The sequence below is a fragment of the Panthera onca genome, chromosome F2 (genome assembly GCF_046562875.1).
Source record: "Panthera onca isolate mPanOnc1 chromosome F2, mPanOnc1 haplotype 2, whole genome shotgun sequence".
Lineage (NCBI taxonomy): Eukaryota > Metazoa > Chordata > Mammalia > Carnivora > Felidae > Panthera > Panthera onca.
Window position 1 is genome coordinate 41849101 of NC_138356.1, and position 13008 is coordinate 41862108.

At 40.4% G+C, this 13008-nt stretch overlaps 1 protein-coding gene across 1 annotated transcript in view; it reads right to left on the reverse strand.

Annotated features, from left to right (window-relative positions):
• TP53INP1 (tumor protein p53 inducible nuclear protein 1) overlaps positions 1–13008 on the reverse strand; it is a 154911-nt gene that overhangs the window by 74530 nt on the left and 67373 nt on the right. The window lies entirely within an intron of this gene.

Genomic DNA, 13008 nt, shown 5'->3' on the forward strand with positions numbered 1-13008 from the left:
AGAAAGAGCCAAGTGGAGATGTAATTTCAGCAGAGATCACACAACAGGGTAGAGAACGGAGTGTTTAGAGAATAAAAGGAATTGATATGTATTATTTCTCTATTACACACCCAGAAAAATCATTTTGAGTGTCAACTTCCCCTTAAACATATTTAAAAGCTTATTAAACAAGTAATAACTATTTACTAATGTTATTTTAAAACATTTTATGCATTTTTAAAGTAATTTTTCTTCTTAACAAAGAATGCTTCTCCCCACAAAACACACTGTATTGCATTAATATGACTGCAAATTCCCCAGCACATAGTATAGACCAGAAAGGCAAAGTGGTCTTATGCATTGCTTTTCTGAAAAAGAAAACAGAATTGTCCTGTTTTTGTTTTTAATGTTTATTTCTTTCTGAGAGAGAGAAAGAGAGAGAGGGGGAGAGAAAGAGCAGGGGAGGGGCGGTGAGAGAGGGAGACACAGAATCCAAAGCAGGCTCTAAGCTCTGAGTTGTTAGCAGAGAGCCAAATACGGGGCTCGAACTCACAGACTGTGAGATCATGACCTGAACTGAAGTTGGGACACTTAACTGACTGAGCCACCAGGCGCCCCTGGAATTGTCTTTTTAAGAAATACAATTGGGGGGGGGGGCCTGGGTGGCTTAGTCAGTTAAGAGTCCAGCTTCAGTTCAGGTCACGATCTCAGGGTTTGTGGATTCGAGCCCCATATCAGGCTCTATCTATGCTGACAGCTCAGAGCCTACTTGGGATTCTCTCTTTCTCCTTCTTTCTCTGCCCCTCCCCCACTCACACTTTCTCTTTCAAAATAAATAAATAAACTTAAAAAAAAGGAAATACAATTGGTAAGTTGAAAACAATGAAAAGGAAAATATATCCATTAGAAAAAAGAGACCCTAATGATTGAACTTCTTGTTCTCCTTTAATAAATGTTAGTTTCTCTAGGTGGGTGTTACCACCTAGAATGACAGTAATCCTGAATAATGCAAACACAGGTATAATTATTTGGAACATCAACTGTTTTAACTAAGATGGCTGCAAAGTGGTTTTGTGTTGTTTGTTGTCTGTTTTTGTAACTGGAGATCTAGATTATAATTTTCAAGGGCTCTATGGATAAATGCTCCAATGTAAAGTGAGGGACTTTAATTGGAACACACTTTAAGATCTTTTCTTATTCTAAAACTAGGATTCTACTTTCATAAAATTTAGAAAGTTTTGTAGCAATATTTGTAGGTATTTCCCCCCAGAATTTCTTTCATTTCTCTTTGACAACAAAAAAATGAAAAGGAATATGCTCCTGAGGGAATCTGCGACTGTTTGCTCAGACAAAATCAGCCATCATTCAAGGTTACACAGTGATTGTGTGGTAGAGAACAGATTGGCAATTACTTGGTTTTAAATTCTGAACTTGAAATTAAAATGAGAAAAAGTTCCATTAAGTGTCTTAAAAACCCCCACTGGTGTGAGTCCATCTATAGTTGCAAATGAGGGTCTTTAGCTGTGCCAAGTGGGCTCTCCAGGGAGCAGGTGCTGAGATGGGGAAGGGGTGGAAAAGGCTTCTGGAGGAGTAAAAGGTGAAGACAAAGGGGAGGCAAGCCAGCTTGGGCAGGGGGAGCCCTCCAACCCAGGCCAACTTGACAAAGGCTTTGCCAAAATCAGAGATGCTCAAAGCACAGCTTACATGGTAAAGAGCCCTTTATCTGGCGAAAAGATCTAGCTCTTGTACAGGGCTTGCCTCAGGCATTGCTGGGGACTTCCCTGGGAAGAGCAGAACCCCTCCATACCCCCCTCCAAAAACAAAAACCAAAAAACACCAAAAGAACAAAAAAACCTACAGCAGATCCTGAAGGAGTATAGTATAAGCTGGAGGCTATCAGTCAACCTATGCTGCTCCCAGCTGGTGGGAAGGTGGGGGTAGAGAGGGATACCAGTGCCCTGTGCTGGGTGAGCCTCCCCTCACTCTCAAACCCCTCAAATCTCACCCATTTCCCTGACCAGCATCTTCTCCCTTACCCTAGAAGTCTAGTTTCTTCTCACTTTTTAAAAAATTTTTGTTTAATGTTTATTCGAGGGACAAAGAGCTTGTGGGAGAAGGGCAGAAAGAGAGACACACACAGAATCTAAAGCAGGCTGCAGGCTCCCGAGCTGTCAGCACAGAGCCCCACGCAGGGCTCAAACCCACAAACCATGAGATCACGACCTGACCTGAAGTTGGATGCTCAACCGACTTAGCCGCCCAGGCGCCACTCTTCTCACATTTTTATCCACAGAGCAGTTAGTACGATAAAAATAATTCTTCTTTCCTGGTGAGAGGAGTCAACTTTTATATTCAAAGAGTTCTACCTACTACCTGGTCTTTCCCCTGGCTATAAATATGAAATATAAAGCTGCTCCCTTAATATGAGAAAGTGGTTGTGGCAAATTCTTGCTCTAAATAGGACTTTCTCCTTTATTTTTTTTAAATGTTTGTTTTTGAGAGAGAGGCAGGGGAGGGGCAGGGAGGGAGGGAGACAGAGAATCCGAAACAGGCTCCAGGCTCTGAGCTGTCAGCACAGAGCCCGATGCGGGACTTCAACTCATAAATTGTGAGATCATGACCTGAGCCAAAGTCAGATGCTCAACTGACTGAGCCACCCAAGCACCCCAGGATTTTGTCCTTCTTCTATTATTATTATTATTTTTACCAGTTATTTATTCTTGAGAGACAGAAAGAGACAGAGCACAAGGGGGGCGGGAGGGGCAGAGCAAGAGGGAGACACAGAATCTGAAGCAGGCTCCAGGCTCAGAGCTGTCAGCACAGAGCCCGATGCGGGGCTTGAACCCACAAACCACGAGATCATGACATGAGCTGAAGTTGGATACTTAACTGACTGAGCCACCAAGGTGCCCCTCTCCTTCTTATTATAAACACAAACAACTAAGGATGCCCAAAACAGGGAGTGACATTTGGGAGCAAAAGCTGACAGGTTTACTGCCCTGGATACACTCCCCGCCCTTCTGACTTCTTGCCTTCTCAGCTTTGGGGTTTAATGGTTTACCTACACCAGAGACTGATTTAGGGTAGGAGTGGTAGAAGCTGAAGAATCATTTTCTTAAATATTCACAACTAAATCCCTAAAACAGCATTTTGAGGAATCTGACTACATCCCTTGCCTCTACTTGCCATTTGATAAATGTTGATTGTGCTATTTAATTAATTCTGTAGAGAACAGGAATTTTACTCCATAAATTCAAAAGTACAAGAAATAGCATATTCGTGATTTTTAAAAAACCAAATGGGCACCCCTGTGTCTTTCCTGTATTGAAATTTGGGAGTTTTATTGATATGTATAATTTTGAGGGATTCTTTTATAGGATAGATTCTTAAACATGGGATTTTTAGGACAGAAGGTCAATATATTTCAAATCTGAACATACAGTTCCATATACTGCCCCACACCCAGAAGTATGAAAGTTCCTGATTATCTACACCCTCACCAGCCTGGAAGTTATCAATCTTTTCAACTTTTGCCAAGCAGATGGGCAAAAATTCAATTTTGTTATTATTTTAATTTGCGTTTCCCTGGCTACTGGTAATAGTGAGCAACTTTTTTAAAAGTCTATTTATTGAGAGAGAGAGAGAGAGAGAGAGAGAGAGAGAGAGAGAATCCTAGGCAAGTTCTGCACTGCCAGCACAGAGCCTGATGTGGGGTTTAAACCATGAGCCGTGAGATCGTGACCTGAGCCGAAATCAAGAATCAGAGGCCCAACCAAATGAGCCCCCCGGGGATCCCCCAGGATGGAGCAGCTTGTAATGTCTCTACGGCACCTGCACTTCCTTTGGTCCACTGGCTCATTTGTCTTCTTACTGATTTATAAAAGCCTTATGTAAGTAAGGGCTCTTAACTCTCTTTTGTGTAGTGTGCGACAAATATTTTCTTTTACCACTTGTCTTTTGACTGTCTATGGGCTAGCAAAGACAGAACCTCCTGCCCCTCAGCTCACAGTCCAAAGGGGGCATCAGATGAAAGATGGATAATAATAAGACCACTTGATAAAGGTATATACAGATAATACATCACAATAAATGCCACAGGGGGCACTCCTAATATCTTCAGCAGGCAAAACTTGTTTTCATGTTAAAAAAATGCTTTTTAATGTGTAATGAACACAAGGTAACTCCATTGATGGCCACTGGCATACTTTTGTCATGAAGTCAGGCATAAAGATCACTACTTTAAGATTTTGCAAGAACTTGACCACTTTTAACCTCATTCAATTTCTACCACTTGTCACATGTCCTCTCTCAACCTGCCACCCCCAAATTCCATTCTTCCTCCAAGTGTTTCTATCCAGTCTTCTATTTTCAAAGTAATGGTATTTGTTAGTTTGTGATAGAGATTTTGGATAGATCTCCAGTGAGTCTTAGACTCTGAATATGCACATCAAAGAAACTGGAGAAGCCTTAGTGTCTTCAAATACTTGACTTTGCAAAGAGAAGTTTCAGACTTTAATATTTTTAAATTGGAGAATCTATTTTCTTGTTTAGTATTCACTTGTTTACCAAATATTAGATTGCATACCTTCTATATGCTTAGGCACTGTTTTAAATAGTGTGGATGTAACATTATATCCACATGTTCATGGAATTTACATCTTAGTTGGGTGAGAGAGAGACATTAAATGATAAAAATAGGGGCACCTGGGTGGCTCAGTTGGTTAAGTGTCTGACTCTTGATCTCAGCTCAGGTCATGGTCTCATGGTTCGTGGGATTGAGCCCTGTGTTGGGTTCTGCACTGACAGCATAGAGCCTGCTTGGGATTTTGTCTCTCCTTCTCTCTGTCCCTCCCTCACTCTCTTTCAAAATCAATAAATAAACTTAAAAAATGGTAACATAGGGGCGCCTGGGTGGCTCAGTCGGTTAAGCGTCCGACTTCAGCTCAGGTCACGATCTCGCGGTCCATGAGTTCGAGCCCCGCGTTGGGCTCTGTGCTGACTGCTTAGAGCCTGGAGCCTGTTTCAGATTCTGTGTCTCCCTCTCTCTCTGACCCTCCCTCGTTCATGCTCTGTCTCTCTCTGTCTCAAAAATAAATAAACGTTAAAAAAAATTAAAAAAAAAAAGGTAACATAAGTTTATGTCAATGGTGATACATACTATAAAGAAGAATAAGACAAGATAAGAAGAGTGGTATGAGTTGAACTGTGTCCCCCCAAAATATGCTGATCTCGCAGTACCTGTGAATGTGACCTTATTTGCAAATCGGATCTTTGCAGATGATCAAGTCATGATAAGGCCATTAGTGCGGGCCCTAATCCAATAACAAGCGTCCTTATGAAAGGGGAAATTTGACACAGAGAGACATGTACACAGGGGGAACACGGCGTGAAGATGAAGGCACAGATCTGGATTATGCTTCTACAAGCCAAGGAACATCAAAGATTGCCAGCAAACCACCAGAAGCTAGGAGTGGGACATGGAATAGGTTCTCCCTCATGGTCTTCAGAAGAAACTGACTCTGGGGTACCTGGGTGGCTCAGTCAGGTAAGTGACTGACTTTAGCACAGGTCATGATCTTGCAGTCCATGAGTTCGAGCCCCATGTCAGGCTCTGTGTTGACAGCTCAGAGCCTGGAGCCTGCTTTGGATTTTGTGTCTCCCTCTCTCTCTGCCCCTCCCTGGTTCATGCTCTGTCTCTCTCTCTCTCTCTAAAAAATGAATAAACATTTTTAAAAAATTAAAAAAAAAAGAACAAACTGACTCTATCAACACTTTAAACTCAGACTTCTAGCTTCCAGAACTGTGACACAATAAATTTCTATTGTATAAAACTTTTAGATTGTATTTTGTTATGACTGCCCTAGGACACTAATACCAAGAGGGATATTCAGATTTTAGATGGGGTGATGAGGGAAGTTTCCATATGAAAAGAGAACAGAATACAGTCAAGAGGATAACTGGGAGAAGCATAGACCAGACAGAGGGAAGAACAGGTGCAAATACTCTCTGGTGGGAGCACATGAGTGGCAAGTGTAAGGATCACCAAGGTCAGGTTTCCTGATGCATTGTGAGCAAAGGGAAGGAAAGGGGGCAGTTAGAGATAAGGTCAGACCACATAGAGACCAACTGGCCATGTGTGGACAGTCGTCTTCTTCCCTGGGAAAGAAGAGAAGCCGTTAGAGGGCTGTGGGCAGAAAAATGCCATCATCATTGTCAAAAGCAGCACATTGAGTTTTTTGTTAAGGAGAAAACAAATTCCAAGTTCCTGATTTATGGTTTCACTTATGCATCTGTTTTAGCCAGGACTCCTGGGGTTGCAAGTGACACAGAATCAACTCAAACTCTCCTAAGCAATGGAGGGAAGTTATTAGCTCATATAACCAAAAAGCTCATGAGTAATTTAGGCAGAGCTGTGGATAAAACCTGTATCATCAATAATCTGTCTCCTTTTCTACTTCTTTCAATTCTCCTTTCCTCTGTGTTGACTTTATTTGCAGGTAGGCTTTTATTATTATGTGGCAAAAGAACCACTAGAGGCTCTAGACTTTCATGCTTCTTAGTATTAGAAATCTCAGGAGAGATTCTTTCTCTCCTACCATTCAAACAACCCCTCAAAGAGTGCCGTTGGCTTCCTTGGGTCATGGGCCTTGTCCTACAATAATCAGTGGTGGTTTCTAGAGATAGTTCTCTGACTAGCCTAAATCACATGTCCACTTCTGTGGCAAGGAAGCAGACCCACAGATTGTACTATCTAGGTAGATGAGGTGCATTTACCAAAAGAAAGAGTTACGTCAGGGCCACAAAGTTGTACAGCTTCAGAACTCTTATTCCTGTTCGAGTCAGTATGAATGGGACTCACTGCAGCATACAATCCCTGAGAGAGCATACATGGTGGTCCCTGGTTCTCTAACCTAAGGAATGGGGAAAGGAAGCTGTACATGCAAAAATAACAGGCGTCCCCTGTTAGATGTAGAAGGCAGAAGTCATGAGCATCCACTGATGTAGTCCATACAGGTCAACATTCCAGGAAGAGAGCAGGATGGAGAGGAGAAAGAACAGATCTGACTGGAAAGGTCAAAAGATATTTTGCCAGAAGTCTCTACAGGATTTCTACCAACCTCCAGGTATTTAGCTGGTATTGTGCTACCTAGATTGATCCCGTTCTTCTTGACCATATTTCATAATTCATAGATGCTGGATATGTATTAAAATATGCCAAAGTGCCTATCTGCTGATTCATGGGATACCCTGACAACTAGACAAGTTGTGTCAATTCCTGCTTTTCTAGTTTCAGAGTTATTTGCTGCTTTATTCCCCCTCCCCAGTCAACTCCTAAAAATGTACAATCCAATTATACATACTTGGAACAACTCCCTAATTAAGTAATGAGATCCTTAAAGAAAGGCACTTCTGTCATACTGCTATCGCCTCTACTACTCATCTTGGTTTTTAAAAATCTAGAAATTTTGAAATATGAAAAACACCATGGAGAAAAAGATAATGTGTATCCATATATCCACCACCCTGATTTAGAAAATGTTAATATTTTGGGGCGTCTGGGTGGCTCAGTCGGCTGGGTGTCAGACTTCAGCTCAGGTCATGATCTTGCGGTCGGTGGGTTCGAGCCCCGTGTTGGGCTCTGTGCTGGTGGCTCGGAGCCTGGAGCCTGCTTCACATTCTGTGTTTCCCTCTCTCTCTGCTCCTCTCCCTCTCGCACTCTGTCTCTCTCTGTCTCTCAAAAATGAATAAATGTCAAAAAAAATTTAAATAATTTAATATTGTGACATTTGTTAAATAAAATATCACAGATAGAGTGTAAGCCTTCTTGTCACTTCTCATTACCTCCTACTCATTCATTCATTAATGCCGTCATTCATTACTTTCATTTTAAAAAGATTTATTGAGGGTGCCTGGGTGGCCCAGATGGTTGAGCATCTGACTCCAGCTCATAGGTCAGGTCATAGTCTCACAGTTTGTGAGTTCAAGTCTCACATCGGGCTTGCTGCTGTCAGCGTGGAGCCTGCTTTGGATCCTCTGTCCACCCACCCCGCACCTCTTCCACTCTCACTCTCTCTCTCAAAAATAAACATTTTAAAAAATAAAATAAATAAAATAAAAAGATTTATTGAACAACTATATACTATGTTATAACACCATGGGATAAAAACAAATAAGATTGAGACTTACTTCCTTTCCTCAAGGTTCTCCCAATCTAGTAATGATATCCCCCAAATGATTGATAGTCTATTTTTAGTAGGTAGGTGTGAACATATAAAAGGGGGATGGACTAAAGAAATGACAGCTTCTGCATTGAAAAATTGACAATATAAGACCACAGTGGAAACCAAAGAGTGAGATGGATAAAATTCCAATTGCATTAACATAGTGACCACTTTGCCTCGTTTCTGATAGAATTGTATGGTAAATGCCCTTTTAGCAAATGAAAAACCTGCCACCAAATAGTTATTTGACACTGGTCAATTTTTATTACAGTTTTTGGTGCCTAGTCCATACTGAGCATAGAGACAGTATTAAAAGCTCAAAAAAAAAAAATCAATAGATAACTTTCAGGCCTAAAATTGTATAATTTTATACATTTTAAAAATTGTAATTGAAGAGAAAGAACTAAATACACTACACTGAAAAGCATAATACATTCAAATTCTTCTTATTCATAATTGACAATAAGTTCTCTAAAATCAGGTAACTGTAAGGCTTGCCTATTAAATGAGTAGTGGAAACTTTTCACAAGGGAAACTACTCTTTCAAGCTTGAATTTCTTCATATTCTGCCATTCTGCTGGGTCTGGTTTGCCTGGGTCTGCAATCGGGAAGACTGCAAGCCTATGTAGTGTCTTGGTGCAAATTAGGAAGTACCCCTTCTGGGCTCAGACAGCCCTGCCAGCTAGTGCCTCTGTGTGAAAAACTAGGCTCCCTTTCCGCAGAGACAGCCCCAAAGCAGCCCACACCAGCCCCACTCACCACCTTGGCCCAGCATGTTTGTGCACTGCACACTTTGTACAACCAGGTGCCTTGTTTCCAGTGCCAAAAGACATGGCTTTCAGCACACTACACCAAACACCTCCCAAGGCCGGGCACTTGGCCAGGCACTGGAAATAAAAGGGGGAGTAAGACAGAGTCTACCTTTGGTGTCTGGGAAGAGGGCCAAATAAACAGATCACCACAATAAGACCTAGTACAGTGATCAAGGAGAAACATAAACAGGATCACAAATGAAGGAACCACTCATTCTTCTTGGATGGGGCTGTGGTCATGGAAAACTCAGAAAGGAAGAGGCTTCTGCATTGGGGTTCATAGAATGAGTAGACGTTCATGAGGTGGGAAAAGAGCATTAGGACACTGATGACAAGGATAAGATTGAGAGTCTCTTCCTGCACCCCTGCTTTCTCAGGAAAGCACAGGGCTGCAGCTTTATCACTTTGACCTAGATTTTGGGTCCCACCATTTATGTTGGGTTTGTCTATGTCTCTTTTTGTCACTGAAGTGATCCAGACAAGCTTAGCAGTGAGGCTTGTATAAACAGTGTAAAAAACAGTGTTCATTTGCCAGGACTGTCCCTCCACATAGTTCTCTTGGGAGTCTGCAGAGGCAGGAGGTGGCTGGTCAAAGGCCAGGGATTTGGGAACATGGCCAAATGGCCTCCTTGAAGATATAGCACACAAGGACATTCCAGGAAGAGGGAGCAGTATAATACCACAGTATTTTGTTTGCCAGATGGAAATATCCTAGTGACAAACATTTAATTTGGCTGCAGGTGTGACCCATGATTATGCAATAGAATTGTGGATCAGCTAGAATGTAATTTTTCAAAGACGTAGACTGCTCATTTCCCTAGAAGGATCAGTTACTTTTGCCCAGAAAAGCTGTTCTAAGACCACAGACTACATTTCTAACTCTAATGAACCTTTCCCCCTGTTGGCCTGTGCTACTGGTTGCTAGAAGAATCAGGAGGAAGCATGTGTAGAGCATAGCTCCACAGAAGCCACTGTGACTCTCAGAAAAACAACTAGGTGTGTGTCCTTCTGGCAGGAAGTTAGAGAGGGCTTCTCTGGGTCATTAAGGGAGAGTGGTCATATGCAGTCATCAGACTGATTGTATAGGGTGGGGGCATCAGAGGCCATCACCTTTATTTCTTCCCCTATGGTAGGGACTCTGATGTTGCTGTGATGTACTAAAACGACAGTGTCCCCTGAACCTGTTTGTGGAGTTCAAGGAGGACTAGAAGCTTCACTGAGCACTGTTCTGCACAATAAGGATATCAACAACAAACCTGCTGACTGTGTTTTTACTGATTAGTTCCAAACTAGCTATTCCAGGCCACACACTCATAAACTAGGTTCTCCTTTGATGACCCCTGTGTTGAAATAAAAGGAGGTGGTGAGTTTTGCAGCACCAGTCCTCAGGAACTGCCTAAGAGCCCTCATTGCAACAATCTGATAACAGCAGAGAGCACTGAGAAATACCTCCCCACCCATGTTTTCGATCCTCCAGTGCTCCAAACATTCTTTCTGAGGCTCTCACTGACTAGGGAATGGAAAACCTTAGCCCATATTAGTACCTAGGTAAGAGTCATCAATGAGAACAAGAGACAAACTCAAAAACACTTTGTAAACAAAAGAACATTCCTACTAAGTAGCCAGGCACATTAAAATATGGCATGTTAAAAAAAAAATAATAACCAGACCAAGGATATGTTGGCCTGTATTTAAGGACCCTGCAAAAGGGGATCACATGTCAATGAATATCACTGAGAAAGTATCATAAAAACTTCACATTCTTCAGCTTAGGAATGTGAAAAAGATAACCCCATTCCAACAGTTGCATATGCCAAAACTACAGGAACCATCATTTATTTCTCTCCTCTCCACTACTTTTCCCCATCAGTCTGTCAGCAAGTCAATCTCCAAATTATATATTGATCTGTCCATTTCTTTTTATGTCCTCTACCATCATCCCAGTCCAAGCCACAATAATCTCTTGCCCAGACAACCTCAATATCCCACCTACTGGTTTTTCTATACTCACTTTGGCTCCCCTCTACCTCTGATTTCAGTATGGGAACGTCTTTCTGAGCATAAACTAATGGAAGAAATTAAGAAAGTAAGAATTATATACATTTGACAACAAAGAAAGCTTAAAATCTTGAATGTTAAAAAACATCACCACACAAAGCCCTTAGCAGAAGTGAGAGGGTTGGGGCAAAGAAAAAATTTACTTTTTACTATATTATCACTTATTACTATACTTACTATATTATTTCTGTATTATTTAATTCATTCAGTGAGTATGTATTTTAAAACTTCTTTTTTTTTAATGTTTATTCATTTTGAGAGAGAGAGAGAGACAGTGCGAGCAGGGAAGGGGCAGGAAGAGAGGGAGACAGAATCTGAAGTAGGCTCCAGGCTCTGAGCTGTCAGCACAGAGTCCAACGCGGGACTCAAACCCATGAATGGCGAGATCATGACCTGAGCAGAAGCTGGACGCTCAACCGACTGAGCCACCCAGACACCCCTCAGTGAGTATGTGTTTTAAAATAAAAAAAAAAAATTGACACAAAAACCATATTATAAACAACAAAAAATAAAGTATTAACGTAGTTGACACAAATATAAGACTAATTAGATTTGAGAGCCTTAATATATAAAAGCTCATACAGATCAAAAAGAAAAACATTAAGACCATCAGCATTAAAATGGGTAAGGAAAAAAAAATTATACTTTGAAATAAACTACTAGGTTTTTAACAAAAAAAACAATGAGTAAGGATGTTGACAATAAATCACTAGAAATCAAATATAAATACGTAGTAAACAAAAAATGTCCTATTTCACTGATGATTAAATAAATGAAAAATAAAAGTGAGATATCACTTTTGACATGTTAACATAGGAAGAGTGTTAAAAAATTTAATAGATCTGGGGCACCTGGGTGGCTCAGTTGGTTGAGCGTCCGACTTCAATTCAGATCACGATCTCATGGTTCATGAGTTCAAGTTCTGCATCTGGCTCAAGTGCTGTCAGTGCAGACCCCACTTGGGATCCTCTGTCCCCACTCTCCCCTGTGCCCCTCCCCTGTCTCTCTCTCTCAAAAACAAATAAAAATAAACAAATTAAATAAAATAAAGTTCACAGCTCTGTATTAAAGTTCTTAAAAAGAATTAATAAATCTATGACTTTCATCCACATTTTGTGGGAAGACATAATTTCTTTGGTAAGAATCGTGACAATGCCAGACGTCTCAAAAGTTCACAGCATTTGACTAGTGATTTTACTTCTAGGAATTTATCACAAGGTAATAATCACAGATATGCACAGAGATTCAACTACAGTGGTTCATCTAAGAATTATTTATAAAATCAAAAATTGGGGAAAACATAAGGATCAAATAACAAGAGCACAGTCAAGTCAATGGTGTTATCAGTAAGATAAGTAATAACATTGTCATCAAAAATGTTTATGAAGGCTCAATATAATAAAAATACCTATTTTTGTAAGTTAGATATAAATTTAACATAACTAAAAAAATAACTTTAGAATTTTTTAAATAGAAAAACTGATCCTAAAATTCAAATGGAAAAATAAATAAGAATGGCCAGGAAAATACTGGCAAGGGAAAAAAAGCAATGAGAAAGAACCAGTATTACCAGATATATATGAAAACATATTTTAAACTTGCAATAGGTAAGAGAGTACAGTGCTAGAATACTAATAGACAAATGGAACAGTATACACAGAAAACACATACATTAGTTCATTCCATGAAAGAGGAAGCATCTCAAGTCAAAGGGGGAAAAGGTGGACTGATGAATAAATGATGAACTAGATAGAAAGAAAAAAGTTGGATCCATGCTTTGCAACATTTATTTCCTCCAAAACAAACAAACAAAAAGCCAAGAAAGAAAAAAAACCAAAAGTTAAAAGTATAGAAGTACTAGAAGAAAACAAACAATAATTAAAAAAAATTTAATGGGAAGGTCTTTATAATGATGATTCAAAATCCAGAAGCATTGA